This window comes from Solanum stenotomum, chromosome 5 (assembly GCF_019186545.1).
Source record: "Solanum stenotomum isolate F172 chromosome 5, ASM1918654v1, whole genome shotgun sequence".
Lineage (NCBI taxonomy): Eukaryota > Viridiplantae > Streptophyta > Magnoliopsida > Solanales > Solanaceae > Solanum > Solanum stenotomum.
This window is the reverse complement of record NC_064286.1, coordinates 40762594-40780264: the sequence shown is the minus strand read 5'-3', so window position 1 is coordinate 40780264 and position 17671 is coordinate 40762594. Positions and strand designations below refer to the sequence as shown.

At 33.7% G+C, this 17671-nt stretch overlaps 1 long non-coding RNA gene across 1 annotated transcript; it reads right to left on the bottom strand.

The window, feature by feature from the left end:
- Nucleotides 1-628: 628 nt before the first annotated feature.
- LOC125865309 (uncharacterized) lies at nucleotides 629-17231 on the bottom strand. Its single transcript, XR_007446336.1, has 2 exons — nucleotides 17094-17231; nucleotides 629-730 (listed from the first exon to the last, which is right to left on the bottom strand). It is a non-coding gene; the product is annotated as an uncharacterized LOC125865309 (long non-coding RNA).
- Between the last annotated feature and the right edge of the window lie 440 nt (nucleotides 17232-17671).

The window sequence follows — 17671 nt, the reverse complement described above, 5'->3', positions numbered from 1 at the left end:
ATTTCCATTAATGCAAATCTCTCTCTCTCTCTCTCTCTCTCTCTCTCTCTCTCTCTATATATATATATATATATATATATATATATATTTGGGTAGGTATTTATATATGCCACAAATGTATTATCAAGTTAACAAGATCTTCTAACTGTTTTATATTAAAAAATAGAAAACGATTGGTTTTAAGAGTCACCACTTAATTTTAAAGAGAAATTAAGAAAACTGAATTTTTCCAAAAGATTAAAACAGAAATCTAATGAAAATATTCAAAGGGGTTCAGAGTTCTTATTAGCATTTCGGGAAGGGTTTGAAAGCACCCGAAATGCCCGCTAATACGTGGTTATCTGACAATTAATTATTTGGCTAAACGATTTTAAGAAAATACACATACTTGAATAAATAGAGATAACAACTTAACACTTGAAATTGTTTTAAAGGGAAAGGGAGATAATATAAGGATATTACTTAAGTACTAGATATTTCAAAATAATTCTAGTGATAAAATAAGTAAAATTATTTTGTCTTTAGGAAATGTCAAAATGACTATCTTTTGGGGAAATCGAATTAGGACAACCTTAAAATTTAGTAGCAAATAAACAGTTAAAAAAAATACGAAACAGATAAAATAAAGAGAGAGAGAGTGTGTGTGTTTTTGGGCCCAAATCTGGTTTTCTGTCCACCTGGGCCAGTACTTGGGCCTAATTTCATTTTGGGCCTTTTAGCTCATTTGCACCTGTCCTAGACTATCATAAAAATTAAATTTTCTTTTGGGCTTTAAGCCCAATTTCACATGTCCTAAAACTAACAAATGACACTAAAAATAAATAGGCTTCTGGCCCAATTACAACAAAACACAAAAAAAAAAACCTGGGAATCCCATTTTTGCTCCAATATACACCGTATACACTGGATGTATATCACTATATATCTTATGTATACAAATGTATATGACACATATACATCCTCATCTTTTCGCTCTGAGGCTTGTATATCAGCTATAGACACATGTACGTCAATTCCAAGGACTCGTTCTTCGATTCTTCATGACTAGCCGACTCAATAAAGGTAGAATTGGGCCTCCGTGGCCCAATAAGAAGATGAAAGGATAGGAGAAAGAGTCCATGAGGACTCGGAGGCATATTTCACATGCACAATAAAATGAAAAGAAAACATAAGTAACGCTCAGAATAAATCATAATAGAAAAATGCAACAGTGATATTTCTAAAAGTAAAACAATAAACCAAAAGAAAAAAGATTTACAGAGGATAATCAAAAGTAAAGAGCCAAGACTTCTTCATCAAAAAGCTAACAGCATGCTAATGAACATAATGAATCCAAATGAATACACATCAACAAGCAGAATATGAAGTAAATTATTAAGAACTAACTTAGACCATAACACTTCAATTTTATCAAATTGACTCTTCTAACAAACATATAATATCAACAGCAAATCTCAAATAAACTCTAAAAAAAGAGAACATTAAATTAACATATCAGATGATCAAACCAAATAAAGAAAACTACCATCGTAGCTGATACATACTCTGTTTAGTGAACAAGATGGAACAAATGAAAATAGTGTCTATAATTTCTGAAAAAAAATAACACATTCGAACTAGACCTGAACAACATCTAAGCGATAGGAAACATGATCAAATAAACAAAAAATGGAAGGATCAATCATGCCACAACACAACTATAACAAAGCTAGACTCCATTGATCTAAACAAAATTGTTAATCTAAAACTCGGAGATAAAAGTAAATAAAAAAGGAACAGATCCTTTGACATCTTCAAAGCATGTGACAAACAAAGAACATTATCTCGACAAAACACGAACAAAGCAGTATCAATGCTCTTAACAAGTGAACAAGCCAAAATCAAAATGAGCACAACAACCAATAAACTCGAGAAGACCATAAACATAGATAACAAGCTTAAATAGGCGATAACATCTTTAGAATGAAAACATACATTGCCGATTTCTGAGAGAAATAAGATGATCAAAACAACTTAGACTCAAAACAAGTCATATGAACTCATCTCGGAATCAACAAGGAATATTTTACGATTCAACACTCATTGGAATAGGAATGAAGAAAAACAAAGGCCAAGAGTTGTTTACCTCTTCTTGAGCAGCGTAACTGAGACCAGAACGAGCAGGGAGCTTTCCATGACCACAGCGAGATTTCGAGAACTCCAATGAGCTTCGGCAAACAACGAACAAAGAAAAGAGAACCTCTGTTGAGTATATATGGCTATTTTAAAATTAGTATTTTCTATGAATATCTCTCTTCTAGATCTTTTTCGTTTCTTTTTTTCTCCAACCTTTATATATAAACTATGTTCTCCCACCTCTATTTTTTTTCCACTCCTAAATTGAAGGTAAAGAGGGGCTTTATATAGAGGGAATTAGGGCAGGTTGGGGGCGGGGGAATCGGGTGAAGCAAATGAGATGAATTTCCCATTTGAAATTCAAAAAATCTCTAAGAGATAAGGTTGTGAGAACTGGAATAGTATTGATTTCGTACAATTCCAACGGATTTGAGATGATAGCTGCTTGATCTTAGATGAAGGACGAAGAGGAAACACAATGCTTCCACCTGTATCGATTGAGAAAATTATGTACGAGAGGACAAAAACGAGGGGATAACGATGCACGATGGGATGGATTCGTTGGGCTCCTGTATGGACTGCTGCTCGCATTTCAATCACGAATTTTGGGCTCCTGCTGCTAGGTTTCACGTGTGGAGAAGAAAACACAGGCAGTGGGGTCGGCTGGTGTGTGTATTGTTGGTTGAAAGAATTGATGGGTCTTTCTTTTGGTATAGAAAAGTGTTGGGTCGGGTTAAGGGATAAAAGTGTGTTGGGAATATTAGTAGGCTGCTTGGAAGTTTTATATTGGTGTATGTATTGTGTTTTGGGTTTGTTTAGTGGAGTTAAAAAGAAGGGAAAATTGTACATAATGACAAACTATTAATTTAAATTAAATGGTATAATCACACTTTGATTTATTTGTGTCCTGTAGCAAACTGTTTGCCAGCACCTCTCTCCCTCAAACTCTCGCTCGCCACTCTCCTCTCTCGCTCACTCCCTTTGTGTTCGCCTCTCTCGCTTTATACAACATAATTGTATAAATTGTGTTTCTGTTTGTATAAAGCGAGTGCAAATTGTATATACACATGTAAATACATATATATTCGTCTTGTACACTTATAATTATACAATAAAAATATTCCCCTGCCCAGTTCTCTTTTGTCTTTCTCTCTTTCTCGTTTTATACAACAGAATTATATAAATTGCGTTTCTGTTTGTATAAAGCACGAGAAAATTGTATATACACATGCAAATACATATATATTTGTCCTATACACTTATAATTATACAATAAAAATATTCTCCTGCCCAATTTTATGTTTGTATAATGTATAATTTATGTTTGTATAAAGCGAAAGAGAGCGATTTTTGATATACAAATATTTTTGTCAACAATTTATACAAACGAGAGGCTAACAACAATTTATACAAATGGCCTGCCAGCGAAATTATACAATTCTGAAGAGGAGTCAACGAATTATACAATTGTTTCTTTTTGTATATATGTATAGCGAAATAGATAGCTTTCAATTGTATATGTATAACGAATTATACATATATATGTTTGCTATGGAGCGCAATTATGCAAACTTTGCTATAGCATACAAATATGATTTTTTTGTTTGCTATATGTGAAAATTGCTCTAAAAAGAATGGGTTTGGGCTAGGAATGTGAGGAAATGGAACCGGTGGGCTGGAAGAATTTAGAATGGGTCCATTGAATTGTGAATATAGTCAAATTGAAATTACTTAGCAAACTCGACTAACAAATAAGTAAAGACGGATTAATATAATTACCCAACAAGCTTCCTAATCTTAACGAAATAAAATACTTAACTCAAATATAAACTAAATAATTTAAAATATAAACTATTATATAACTTAACTAATTAGCCAAATATTTAATTAAAATAAAATCTTTTTGAGACGATTTTTGAATAATTATAAAATATACTAATTATATTTATAATTATGTAAAACATATATATTATCTAAAAATTATAAAAAGTGACAAAACTATTTAAAATAACTTGCAAGCTATATTATTTTTTTTATTATCTTTTTAGAAATTTTATAAAACTAATTATTTTAAATCGTTTGAAATTGAAGAAGCTCGAAATGATTAATTTATATTGTGGAGGTCCAAAATTGGGTGTCAACAACTGTCCCTCGTTTGACTTGGATTGATGAAAGAAATTCGAGGCAAATGAAATTGACGTATTCAATTTTGACCAACCACATATTCATCCTTCAGAAAGAGGGCTTTTGGTACATACTTCAGGAATCATGGCCGAACCCCAAAAACAGGTTTCCTACATATCTCAGACTATATGAAAATTTAGGTCACTTGTAATTCGATAAGCTTGATTTCACGCACGATTCTGAAAGAATTCAAAAGTCATCACGATATCGAATTATGAATGGACCGAAATGCTCGAGAATAAGATTTAAGAGCGAATGTTGGAATACATCCGAGTTTTCAACATTGAGCCCTCCTACATATCCTTAAACCTTAGGAATCGAGCTGTTTGTAGTTCGACTCAATCGGTTGAAAAAAAAATCTATTATGCAAGATAACCTTTGATCTTGGAGGAGTGACAAATAAGTCAAGTATGAAAGAGAGGCTTGCAACCTCTTAACTATAAATGTGGGGCCCTTCACATCCATAAGTAAGAGCTTACTCGGACATAATTTCCAAAGCTCTTGGTGTATTGTCACTCATATTAGAAAGTTGCTTCAGGTGAAAACCAAAACTTTTCGGATGCGAGACAGAAACCGATAAACCTGAAGAAAAACCCACATGCCTTCTGATAGGGGTTTGGTTTAATTGTGGTGGAAGTCGCCCCTCAGCTCGCGTCCTAAGAGTTTGATACTTCTCTTTAGACTATGTCCTAGTTCGCTGCTAAAAAAAAGTTCCACGTTGTGCTGCGTCCTTGTTGATGTTGTCCGCACCTGTGGTTCGATTTGAGAATTCATCCTATTGGATGCTCTCAACAAAGACTGAAATAAAATTATTAGTAGCAACTGTAATTGAAAACAGTGGTAGCATCTCTTACGATACATTTTTGTTATGTTCTTGCAAGTTTCTGTGAATACGCCATTGTTTTGGTGTTTTAAAATCACTCTTGCTTTAAGAGATGACATATAGATATGTTCAGTATGTGTCTGGATACTCAAGTAAATAATTAGTAGATGTTGCGCCGCTTTAGCTAGCGGCTTACATAAAAAAATAATAAATAAAAATCATGCATATAACAAATGAGTATATCTTAATGGATAGACATAAACAATTTTTTCAACTAGATGAGAAAATAAACAAGTATTGAGAGTAAAAGATAATGGATACCGCTTTCGAACACAGTATGTCCATTACAACTCATGATTTGATGAGGATTTGGAGATGTCATTACTTGTTTTCTGCGTGGCAAACTCCGATGATCTCTACAATGAGCTAGATGGCTCAATGATTATCCAACTGTAACGATGTGGATGGCTCGATGATTATCCCACTGTAACGAGGTGGATGACTCGATAATAATTCAACTGTAACGAGGTGGAGGCTCGATGACATTCATTCATCAGCTCGAGCTAAGAAAAATTCCACATTGTGCTGCATCTTTTCTGATGTCATCTGCACATGTGGTTTGATTTTAGAATTCATCCTCTTGGATGCTCTTGACAAAGAATGAGATAAACTAGTTAGCAGAAACTGTAATTTAAATAAAGAAGTGATATGTTTTACCATATTCGACACATGTTCTTTTCTATAAATATTCTGACGTTAGCCTCCATCGGTTTTGACGCAGTAGATGATGACTTGATATGATGTGGATGACGATGTTTCATTGATAGAAAGATGATGATCCATTGGTAGGATGATGATGATCCATTGGTAGTATAATGCTGCTACATGATAGGATGATGATGCCCCATTGGTAGGATGATGTTGATGCTCCATTGATAGGACGATGATTCTTCGTTGATGATCCATTGGTAGGATTATGTTGATGCTCCATTGATAGGACGATGATTCTCCGTTGATGATCCATTGGTATGATTATGTTGATGCTCCATTGATAGGACGATGATCTTCATTGATGATCCATTGGTATGATTATGCTGATCAATTGGCAGGATGATGATATTCCATCGATAAAATGATGGTGATTTCCTTCTGGGTGGTGGTACAATCTCATTTGATAATACTGTAGAAATATCCCTCTGGGGTTTCACATTACCGTGTCTGATATCAACGCGATTTGTGAATATTCTTCAAACATTCTTGATTCTAAAAAATGTAATTTGATGTCATTGTAGATGCTTGTTTGAAAGTGATGCTTTCACTTGTTCATATTTGAACATTTGTACTCATTGTGACTAATGTTTTGCTGGACATTTGAATGAGGTGTTGTTGCTCGTATTCTGAAATGTTTCATTTTTCTTCTGAAAAACTTCAATGACTTTCCTGCATCCACAGAAAAGTTGTCAATTTTGGGGAGCTCCTCGCCCTTTTGACTTCTCCATATTCATTGAATGGAGGAATATGATGATCTTGAGGTGAAATTATAGACCTGCATCCACAGAAAAATTATTAGTTTTTAAGACAAACTGATCTGTGTTGAGTTCTTTAATTGCTCGCTCCTTGTCTTGATATCTTCGGTTGATCACTCCGATCTCTTGCTTCTCGATAGACTTAAGATGAAATTATACAAAATGTTTGTCATATCAAAAGCCTTAAAAGGATTTTCAAAAAAATAACTTGGAAAATGTCATTGTCAAATGTCATGTCATGCATAGCTTAAATGAACGTCCTTGGTTTGAAATTTTGGTGTATCCGATAGCTTGTTCTGGAGAATTCAAAAATCCTTAAAGCTTGGGAAATTTCTGACACGATCCTACCGAAATCTGCTATAAATGAAAGGTTTTGTAGTTGACTGTCGGAGATTGCTGTAGTTGACATTGAATTTTAGCGATGCCTGAGAAATTTGAAGTTAGCTTTAAATTTCTAATATGCTTGAAATATTCAACATTTACTGCAAACTTCTAGTGATGTTTGAAGAAATTTTTGAGGTCATCCTCAGAAATTTCTGTCCCAGTTAGTTGTCTTGGGATATCTCAAACTATTGATATATGACTTGTAGAATTTTTTAGACCCTCTCAAAAATTCTGTCCCAGTTGCGATTCTCAATGTATCTTCAGTCTTGACTTATTGTGGAGATTTTTTTTTTGAGAATTTTTGAGTCCCTCTCAAAAATTCTGTCCCAGTTTCTATTGTAAAGAAAAATAGAAATCTTATGGGAGATATGGCCGAGCCGTTGTGGCACCTACGTATCCCGTTGATGCAGGAATCAGGTCAAACGTAGTTCCCATCTTGAGGATTAAAAAATAAGAAAATTTAACTAAGGAAATGACTGAGGCTGACACAGGCCGCCTACGTATCTCAGTTTTGAGAATTCAGGTCGAACGTAGTTCAAATACAAAATAAAAATATTGAAAATATATGAAGGGGTGACCGAAGCCGACATAGGCCGCCTACGTATCTCATTCTTGAGAATTCAGGTCAGACTTAGTTCATTACAAGAGATAAATTTCTAACTACAGAACATAAGATGATTACAAACAAATACATCAATGTATTTTCTTAAGTAAAATGTTGAGTTCCCTTTTCCGAGCTTCTTTCAGATGGACCCTGATTCTAACTTCTTTGACACGGTCATCCTTTGCAATATTTGTCTCATCCAGATTCGACTTATCTTGAGTCTCAAACTATTTCAAATTTTGTCAAGGTGTTCGAATATCATGATATTATCGTCATACTCTTCAAATTCATCTTCATCTACTTCATTTTTGTTCATTCAACTTGTGACATGACATGATATTGACAGGTTTATAAAAAAAACTTTTACTAAAACAAAAACAAAGACTGTTAGATAGTAGAATTAAAGCAAATAAAATAAATTTTCGCAATAGAAGAGGCTTTCATTGAAAACAGGGAAATACGAACTTTGGCCATGACCATGAGTCATTTTGCCTTTTTCAAAACATTTCGAGGCAAATTAAAACTTAAACAAGTAAAATTGCATAAAAGGTGGGTCTCGAGACTCTCTCGAACTACCACTGATTTTAGAAATAACATAAAATTCATATTTGTCTATCAAAATGAGCGAGAAATCAAGAGTGGAGTGGAAGTCCAATTAAGAACTCCATTGGCTCGGTATCTCGTATGCCTGATGTCTCGATCATCCTCTTGGGCGCAACATCACCTTCTTAAAAAAGATCCCCAATTCCTTCTCCAAGACCATCGTCATTGGCATATTCATCTACCAGAAAGAACTGACGTAAATGAGGCAAATACTTTGGTGGAATATTATTAATCCCCTTATTGTTCTAACCCTCTCTTGACACAAAAGCAAAAGCTTGATAGAGTGTCATGCTCGTAAAATTGAGTTTCTCACTTATTCTTGGAGAAGCTACAACTTTCTCGAGGTTGTCAGAACCAATCGAGACTATCGCCTTTACCATGCAACACTCATCCTCCGTCTTTATCATATTGATAGTGGCACCTCCATAGTTCGGTAGATGATTACTATTGACATTGGGTACAGTGGTCTCGGCCATTTTCTGGTCGATCAAGTCCTGAATCATGTGCTTCAAATTAATACAGTCTTCAGTATCATGCCCAACACCGTTGGAATGATATGCACATCTTCGATCGGCTCGATAAAATCTTGAGCTAGTATCAAGTGTCTTAGGCTTGACTGGATGAATAATACCTACCACACTCAATCGCTCAAACAACATCGTCCGACTTTCAATAAGAGGAGTAAAGTTTCGAGCAGGTTTCTTCTCAAGATATGGACGATGGAAATCATAACTACCTTGCTGAGGGGGAGGCATTTGACGATAATTTGGAGCGTTTTGACGGGGAGGTGCTTCAGGCTTTAGGTCAATCATGTTAATAGTGAATCCTCCACGATTCATCAGTGAATTACCATTGGCATCAGAATTGACAGCTTGAAGGGTGACAATTCTTTGATCAATCAAGTCTTGAATTTTATGCTTCAAGTTGATGCAATCCTTAGTGGTATGTCCAGCACCTCCTGAATGTTAAGCACAATGAAAATCGGACCTGTAAAGTCTGGAATTGACATTTACATTTTTTGGATCAATTGTTTGTATTAGACTAGCCATTTTCAATCCCTCAAAGAGTTGGATTCGACTTTAACCAAAAGAGTAAAGACTCGAGAAGATTTCTTCAAAAACTCCTGACAAGAAAGATTGTAATTATTTCTTAAAGATGGAGGTACTTGGTGGTAACTGGAAGAATTTTGGCGAGTAGGTGCTGGTGTTTGGAAATTTTGGTATTGTAGAGCTTGGTAGCTATGAGGGTCATTTGGGTAATTTGGCAATGCAACTTGGTAACTTGATTGAGCATTTGGGTAATTTGGCAATGGAGCTTTGTAATTTGGATGATTTGGTGGTGGAGTTTGGTAATTTGGTTTGATGGGTAAGGATTTTGTGGAGCTAAAGGGTAGATTTTGGATGGTAAAGACTTTTGAACATTGAGACCAGCATGCCTCTTTTGATTTTCGGCTTGATTCAAATGAGATAGAGGAAACGTCTTCCCTCTTCCTTCTCAATGGCCCCGATGATTCATCTTGGGGAGTCATTTGGATGATTTTTTCGGTCTTGAGACCGTCTTCAATAGCTTCACCAATTTTGACTATTTCACTGAACTTTCCTCCTAAAATGAACAACATCCTATTGTAGTACTCCGTCTCTTGAATGAGCACAAAAACTTCAATAATCTCTTTCTCAGTCATGGAAGGTCTAACCCTTGCAACCTCTCTTCTCCAACGGTAGGCATAATCTCGATAGCTTTAGTAGAATTCTTTTTTATTCTCTCCAAATTGTATCGATCGAGGATAAATTCTATATTGTAACCAAACCTTTCAATGAAGTCTTTAGCCAAAGCGTTCCAACTTGGCCACTGCTTGATTTCTTTAGAAATAAACCATTCCAATGCTTCTCCTTTTAGACTTCGTCTAAAGAGTCGTATCAACAAAGTTTCATCTTTCCCTACTCCAATAAGTTGATCACAATAAGCCCTCAAATAAGTCAAAGAATTTTCAACTCCACTAAAAATGTCAAATTTTGGTGGTTTAAAACCTTTTGGAAGCTCCAAATGTGGATGGTGACACAAATCTTCATAATTCAACCCCACAATGTCTAGGGTGTATTGAAAGTCCTTCATTGCATTCATGACTTCCTCTCTGATGTCTTGCTCAACCTTTCCTTTTATGACCTTCCACTCCTTCTCCTTCTTCTCACAATCATCGAGTTCAAAATGTGTGGTAAATGGAGGTATGATTCTGGTGATATTGAAATCTGACAAGCAGTTTTTAGAGGAATGGGTTGAGTGGTAGGTGGATTTTGGACAATTTGAGTAGGGGTTTGACGGACCGAAGGAAAATTCTGGAAAATGTTGGTATTTGGATTTTGAGGAGTAGGTAACTTTTGGTGTGAGGAGCTAGCATGATGTGCGTTAAGGGTGGTTAAGTCGATGATGGAAGGTTTTGGATTCGTAGTTGTGGACGAATTATTTGGAAAACATTCGGATGTTGGATGTTGACACCCAATTTTGACTCTCCACAATATAAATTAATCATTTCGAGCTTCTCCAATTTCAAACGATTTAAAATAATTAGTTTTGTAAAGTTTCCAAAAAATAATAATATAGTTTGCAAGATTTATTTTTTTTAGTTTTGTCACTTTTTATAATTTTTAGATGATATATATGTTTTACATAATTATGTATATAATTAGTATATTTTATGATTATTCAAAAATAGTCTCAAAAAAAAAGATTTTATATTTTAAATATTAGGGATGGTTATAATTTTGAATTAATGAGTTTTATGAAATTCAAAATACTTTCAAGTTATTTTGAAGTAATTTCATCATTTTTAATAATAAATATGTATATTTTTGCAATCAAGTTATTTTATAAATATTTGAAAAACCATCACAAAAGATTTTACATCGTAGTTAAATACTCTATTAATTTACTTTAAGTTATAGTTACAATTTCGAGCTAATTGGTTTTGTAATTGAATTAGTTAGTTTATAATTAAGTTAATTATTTCTTATTTCGTTAAGATTAAGAAGCTCATTAATTAATTTATATTAACTCATCTTGTTTAAATTTTAGTTGAATTCACCAATTAAATTCTATTAGGCTATAATTGAAATCCATTATTTAATAACAATTTATCCCATCTTTTAAGATTAATTTTGGGCCACTTCCTAAAGGTCCAATCCTAATTCCCTATACAACATAATTCCAGCCCATTTCCCTTTCTTTGCTTTCCAATTCAACACCCCTTTTTAGCCCATATCCTTAGCTCCAACCCGGCCCAACCCACTTTCAATACAAAAGAAACCCACCAGCATACAAAATACAATAGCAATACATACAACCTACGTACAGTACCGATCCCTGTACACTTCTTCTTCTTCTTCTTCACGCTAAATCAACCCGGAAATTGCGTCCCTACCTTGCCAGAACCCATACCCTGCGTACCCATCACCTTCACGTCCCCTTTCCCCCATTTTAAGGGATTTTTTCAAAGCTTTCTACTGTTGTCTTGAAAAGGGGCAGAATGAATTCAAATTTGGAATTCAAAATTTCACCCGATTTCCCCCTAATTTCCATCTATATATTCATCTCTTTGGGTTGCAATTAGAGGAGGGGGTATAGGAAGAGGCTTTGAAGTTTGAGTTTTTGGCGATAGTCATAGTACACTCAAGAAATTTTATTATTTGGTTTTCCGATTTTAAGTTTTTTTTTCGAAAAGGGGTTAAAATTATGTCCCAAGACTCTCGTTTTGTGATTGATATTCGGACTTCGTGGTAGAAGAGTCTTCGTTTTCCCCTGCTTGTTGTCCCCAGTTCACTGCTCCCAGAAAGGTAATTTTGCCCCTCTTATATTACTTTTCAATGTGGCAAGCTATGTGTGTTCAATACTTGGTATATGATCGGTTATTAAGAGCATGTGGTCCTTTCGTTTTAATCTTTGCTTTAATGTGGTTTTTCCTGCGAGTCTCTGGGTAGTAAGCACGAGTCAAACATCAGGGAAGTTTACTTTGATATTACATGTTGATCGATATATTCATCAGATCAATTTTGTATCTATATAATTAGTTGGATCTTTGTCTTGCTTTGTTCGAAATAGTTTAAAGTTCATTTGATCTCAATAGTGGGTTGATCAGCTGCGTCGTTTGGATTATTCGATGTTTGTTCGAATTTTGTCAATATGATAAAGAAGAGGTTATAGTCTTGGTGACCTGCCTTAGTTCCGTTCTCATTGTCATGGATTTTGTTAATACTATTTGAATTTGCCTAGTAGAGGTGTATAACCCATTTTCTCATTTAGTCGAGATTGTGTTTATGTCGTTTGGTTTTAATTCATGACATTGCTTGTGACTCCACTAATGTAATGTATCATTTAATTAGGTTTAATCCCATTTCGGTTATCAAGATAGCTTTTCACCTTCATTTGATTTAGAAATATCAATACCCTTTGGACATAGTCTGTTATTATTAGATATTACTACTCCACAATTTTATTTTATTTTTTCTCATGAATGCTATAGTTGTTTATGCTTCTGGAACTTAGGTTTGATGGATTTGTATGAACAAAGGTGTTGCCATGTTTAGTTATAGATATTTAACAATGTTTCCTTCATCTACTTAAAGTAAATTTAGCATACAAAATGAATAACTAGTTTTATAGCTTTTCTTATTGTTTTAGGATCTAACATTTTGTCCATCTATTCGTCTTCTTTTAGTTTCTGCCATAGGTATCATTTGCTTGTTATGACTAGTACAATTGATCAATTTGCTAAAGCTTGAGTGTTGTCTGATATGCTTCTTCTCCTATATATATATATATATATATATATATATATATATATATTTTATTTTATTTTTCTTTTTTAGAACTTGTTGAAATATCCTTCTTTTGTTTCCTACCAATATGCAACATGAGTGAATTGCTCAAATGACTTGGTATGATTTTAGCCTTTTATTTGGTGTTAGTTTAGCCTTATTTATCGCTAAATATTTGTTGATATAATTTGGGGCCACTGATTTATATGAATGCTAATTTTTGTCCTCATTCGTTACATGTGAGCTCGTATGGAGTCCAAGGTAGACTCAAATCCTTTCCCCTTCGCATTTCGAAATGGGCATTAAAGGCCCAAATTCATTTTTTCCCTCTCGAGTCAGTCCCACTGCAAATAGAAAGGATGATGAACAGATTGAAGGCAAAATGCTGGCTGGAAAACTGAAAGAAGTCTCAGAAAGCTGAAAATAAGCCGAAATACAGCTTGTATACAGTGGTATACGTCAATATACACGACAAAAACAGTGAGATACAGGTCTAAAACGCAGGGATACAGGGCTGATGCAAAATACATGTATTTGGAAGCAAGAAATACATAAAAAAGGCTGATATACATGCCGATATACACTGATATACATCAGCTGTATACCAAAAACGGGAATTGTGTTAAACTCCAAAAAAGTAGCGAATTTGGCCCAAGAAAGGCCCAAATTCAATTTCTCCCTTACGCTTTAATTATTTAATTGCGATTACCTATTATTTGTTGTTTAACTCTAACTTTAGAATTTTTTAATTAACTTAGTTGAATTCCCCAAAAGACGAACTATTCATCTGAGTGGTTTTGTTTCTAACAAAACTTATTTTATCAACTCTTGTATTTTCATTTATAATCTTTAGTGTAAAAAAAAAAAAAAAAAAAAAAAATTGTTAGTTTAAAAATAGTTTTTTTCATAAACCAAAAATGACTCAAATAAAAACCAACTCATTTAGTTTCGTTAACATTCCAAGTACTTGTCTCTAATTCAATTGTTTCAAATAGGGTCCCATTTTCTTAAAAAAAATAAAAATTGCTCTTCGTTTAACTATCTTCTCAAAGTTAATCTAATAATGTAAATTATTATTAAATACTTACTTAGTCATTTTCTCAAAAAATGTTAGTTAAAACTTTTATTTTACAATTAATTCGAAATGATTTTCATGCTTTAATATATTAAATTGGTTTAAGTTATTTTAAAATGAATTAAATAAATTCTAATTAATCTAGTTTTATTAATATTCCAATCACTTGTATTTCGAATCAAATGTTTCATTTTAGGCCCCTTTTCTCTAAAAATAAATATGAAATAAAAATGCGTCATTTATTTAATCATTTTCTTAAAGTTAATCAATTATTGCAAGTTATTATTTTTTATGTTAAATCGTTATTTTTCTAAAAATAGTCAAATATATTTTAGTCAAGTTGCAGGTCAACCGCATATTAGCGGACACTTCGAATGCTTAAACCCTTCTCGAAGTGTAAATTGAACCCCGAACCTTCTTTGGTATTTTCAAATGATTTTTTCTGTTTAAATCTTTGAAAATTATAAGTTTTCTTAATTTCTTTAAAAAATTAAGTGGCGACTCTTTTCTAAGTATTTTTCTCAAATTGTTTTATACTTAGAATATTTCAAAAAGTGATTTTTCTAGAAATAGGAAAATTTCGACACAACATTGGATTCGAAGTAGGAAAATGGAGTGGAGGTCTTTCATTGTCTGGAGTAGGAATGTTGGCAACAATAGCCAGATTTGTCAAATCTCGAGTCTTATCCATTTCAGCCCTCATTTCAGCAATCTGTTGGAACAATTGTGCAATCAACTTGTTATGTTCAGCAATGATGGGGTCATTCACAGTAATTTCGGTCAAATTAGTGTTATCAACATTTTCAACCACTTTTCCTTTGCCTTTTGAAAAACATTAGTCCAAGAAGGAATCTTTGGGGTCTTTAGACCTTGTGAAATATGGATGTTCAACCATTTTATCAACACATTTCAGTTTTGAGTACCTGACAAAGAAAAATAACTCAAAGATAAATGTGTTAGTCTGTGTCGGTAATAAATAGTACAAAATATCACACACATTACTGTAAACACATAAGGGTTGCTTCATTTGAAGATAAACTAGCCCACAAATATAGAGAAATGACTAAATAGACAGGAATTTGTCTATTTGATTTTGCGATTAGTGAATCAGAAATGTCGACTTGAGTCGAGACAAGTCGATTGTATTGTCATACTTCTGATTTTCGATTGAGATGAATTTCTCATCTCATTGCAAGAGTTGGAAAAGATAGGATTTCTCAAAAATGGGGACCGAGCCTTGAAAGACTGCCTACGTATCTCTCAGAGGAGAATTCAGGTCCTTACGTAGTTCAACCTTCATTTTTGACTTGAGACAAAAAATCGACCTCTTTCGAGACGGGAGAGTAAGGATTTGAAAGTGAAGTTCGAAATTATTTTTTTTGGAAAACTAAAGACTCAAAGAATATTTTGGACGCACTTTCCATAGTAACTTAATATTTGTGCTTAAGGGATTCTAGAAAATTTCCAAAATAGTAGGCTAGAACATCTTCAAACAAAACAACATATTCACATAAGTAGTTATAACACATAAACAGTTATTACGCGTTTTAAACATATATGTGACCCTTTTGTGTCAAGGGTCGGCCTAATGATTTGAAGGTTGTATAACGTTGTTTGAAACATCCCATTGCCCAAAAACTCAAATTTATACAAACTTTATAAATAAATTGAATGGGGATACATAATAAGAGAAATGGATGCAAATAATCAATCCCACGTAGGGGTACAATCCTAAACTATGCTTCTGTGGAAGATTTTTCTTCTTTCTTTATTTCTTGTCATCTCTGGATATCCATCCCTTCTGAGTAGTAACTTGTGAAAATCCTCCTATGACTAGAAAAAGTTATTAAAATTTACTCTCAACACCAAGGGACAATGACTTTTTCAAATAGCGTATACATCCTTCAAATTTAACACATAAGTATGAACGTCCTTTTAGGCCTAGGACGTTTTGGACTTAAGATAGTCTTTCTAATGGGACCAACACACCTTGGGTGTTGGGTCACCTTAGGCCAATGCGCTAAATTTTGGTATTGGATTTAACTCTACATTAGTTTGACTAAGAGTGAGCTTTATATTTAGTGAATCGGTGACCCAAGCGGACTACTTGGGCTGGGACAGTTAACGACCGTTGACCATCCCGTGGCCAACTACATTCGTCAGGGTGCCCTGAGAACAATTTGGTTAATGAATGACTGTAGCCCGCATAATCGTCCTTTAAGTAAAAATGAAAATAAGTGTCGTTTGACGAAATATATGTCATGCTATGAATGCAACAATTTAATAATACGGAAAATTTAACAAATGAGCAAATAAACAACAAACATTTAGCGAAATAAATTAATTTGAAGGCTGGAACCCAATTCAAATTCCCAGCAGAGTCGCCATTCTGTTTTATATTAAAAATAGAAAACGGTTGATTTTAAGAGTCGCCACTTAATTTTCAAAAATAAATTAAGAAAACTGATTTTTTCCAAAAGATTAAAACAAAAATATAATAAAAATATTCAAAGGGGTTCGGGGTTCTTATTAGCATTTCAGGAAGGGTTTGAAAGCATCCAAAATGCTTGCTAATACGCAGTTATCCGGCAATTAATTATTTGGCTAAACGATTTTAAAAAAATACGCATACTTGAATAAATAGAGATAACAACTTAACACTTGAAATTGTTTTAAAGGGAAAGAGAGATAATATAAAGATATTACTTAAGTACTAAATATTTCAAAATAATTAAAGTGATAAAATAAGTAAAATTATTTTGTCTTTAGGAAATCTCGAAATGACTATCTGTTGGGGAAATCGAATTAGGACAACCTTAAAATTGAGTAGCAAATAAACAGTTAAACAAATACGAAATAGATAAAATAAAGAGAGAAAGTGTGTGTGTTTTTGGGCACAACTCTGATTTTCTGTCTGCCTGGGCCAGTAATTAGGCCTAATTTCATTTTGTGCCTTTTAGCTCATTTGCACCTGTCCTAGACTATCATAAAAATTGAATTTTCTTTTGGGCTTTAGGTCCAATTTCACATGTCCTAAAACTAACATATGACACTAAAAATAAATGGGCTTCTGGCCCAATTACAACAAAACACAAAAAAAAAAAAAAAAAACTGGAAATTTTGGAGGGGAGGGGGGAGGGATTCTCAAGACCATTTCTGCTCCAATATACACTGGATGTATATCACCATATATCTTATGTATACGACACATATACATCCCTATCTTTTCGCTTCGAGGCCTGTATATCAGCTATAGACACATGTACATCAATTTCAAGGACTCGTTCTTCGATTTTTCATGACTAGCCGACTCAATAAAGGTAGAATTGGGCCTCTGTGGCCCAATAAGAAGATGGAAGGATAGGAGAAGAGAAAGAGTCCATGAGGACTCAGAGGCATATTTTACATGTACAATAAAATGAAAAGAAAACATAAGTAACGCTCAGAATAAATCATAATAGAAAAATGCAACAATGATATTTCTAAAAGTAAAACAATAAACCAAAAGAAAAATGATTTACATAGGATAATTCAAAGTAAATAGCCAAG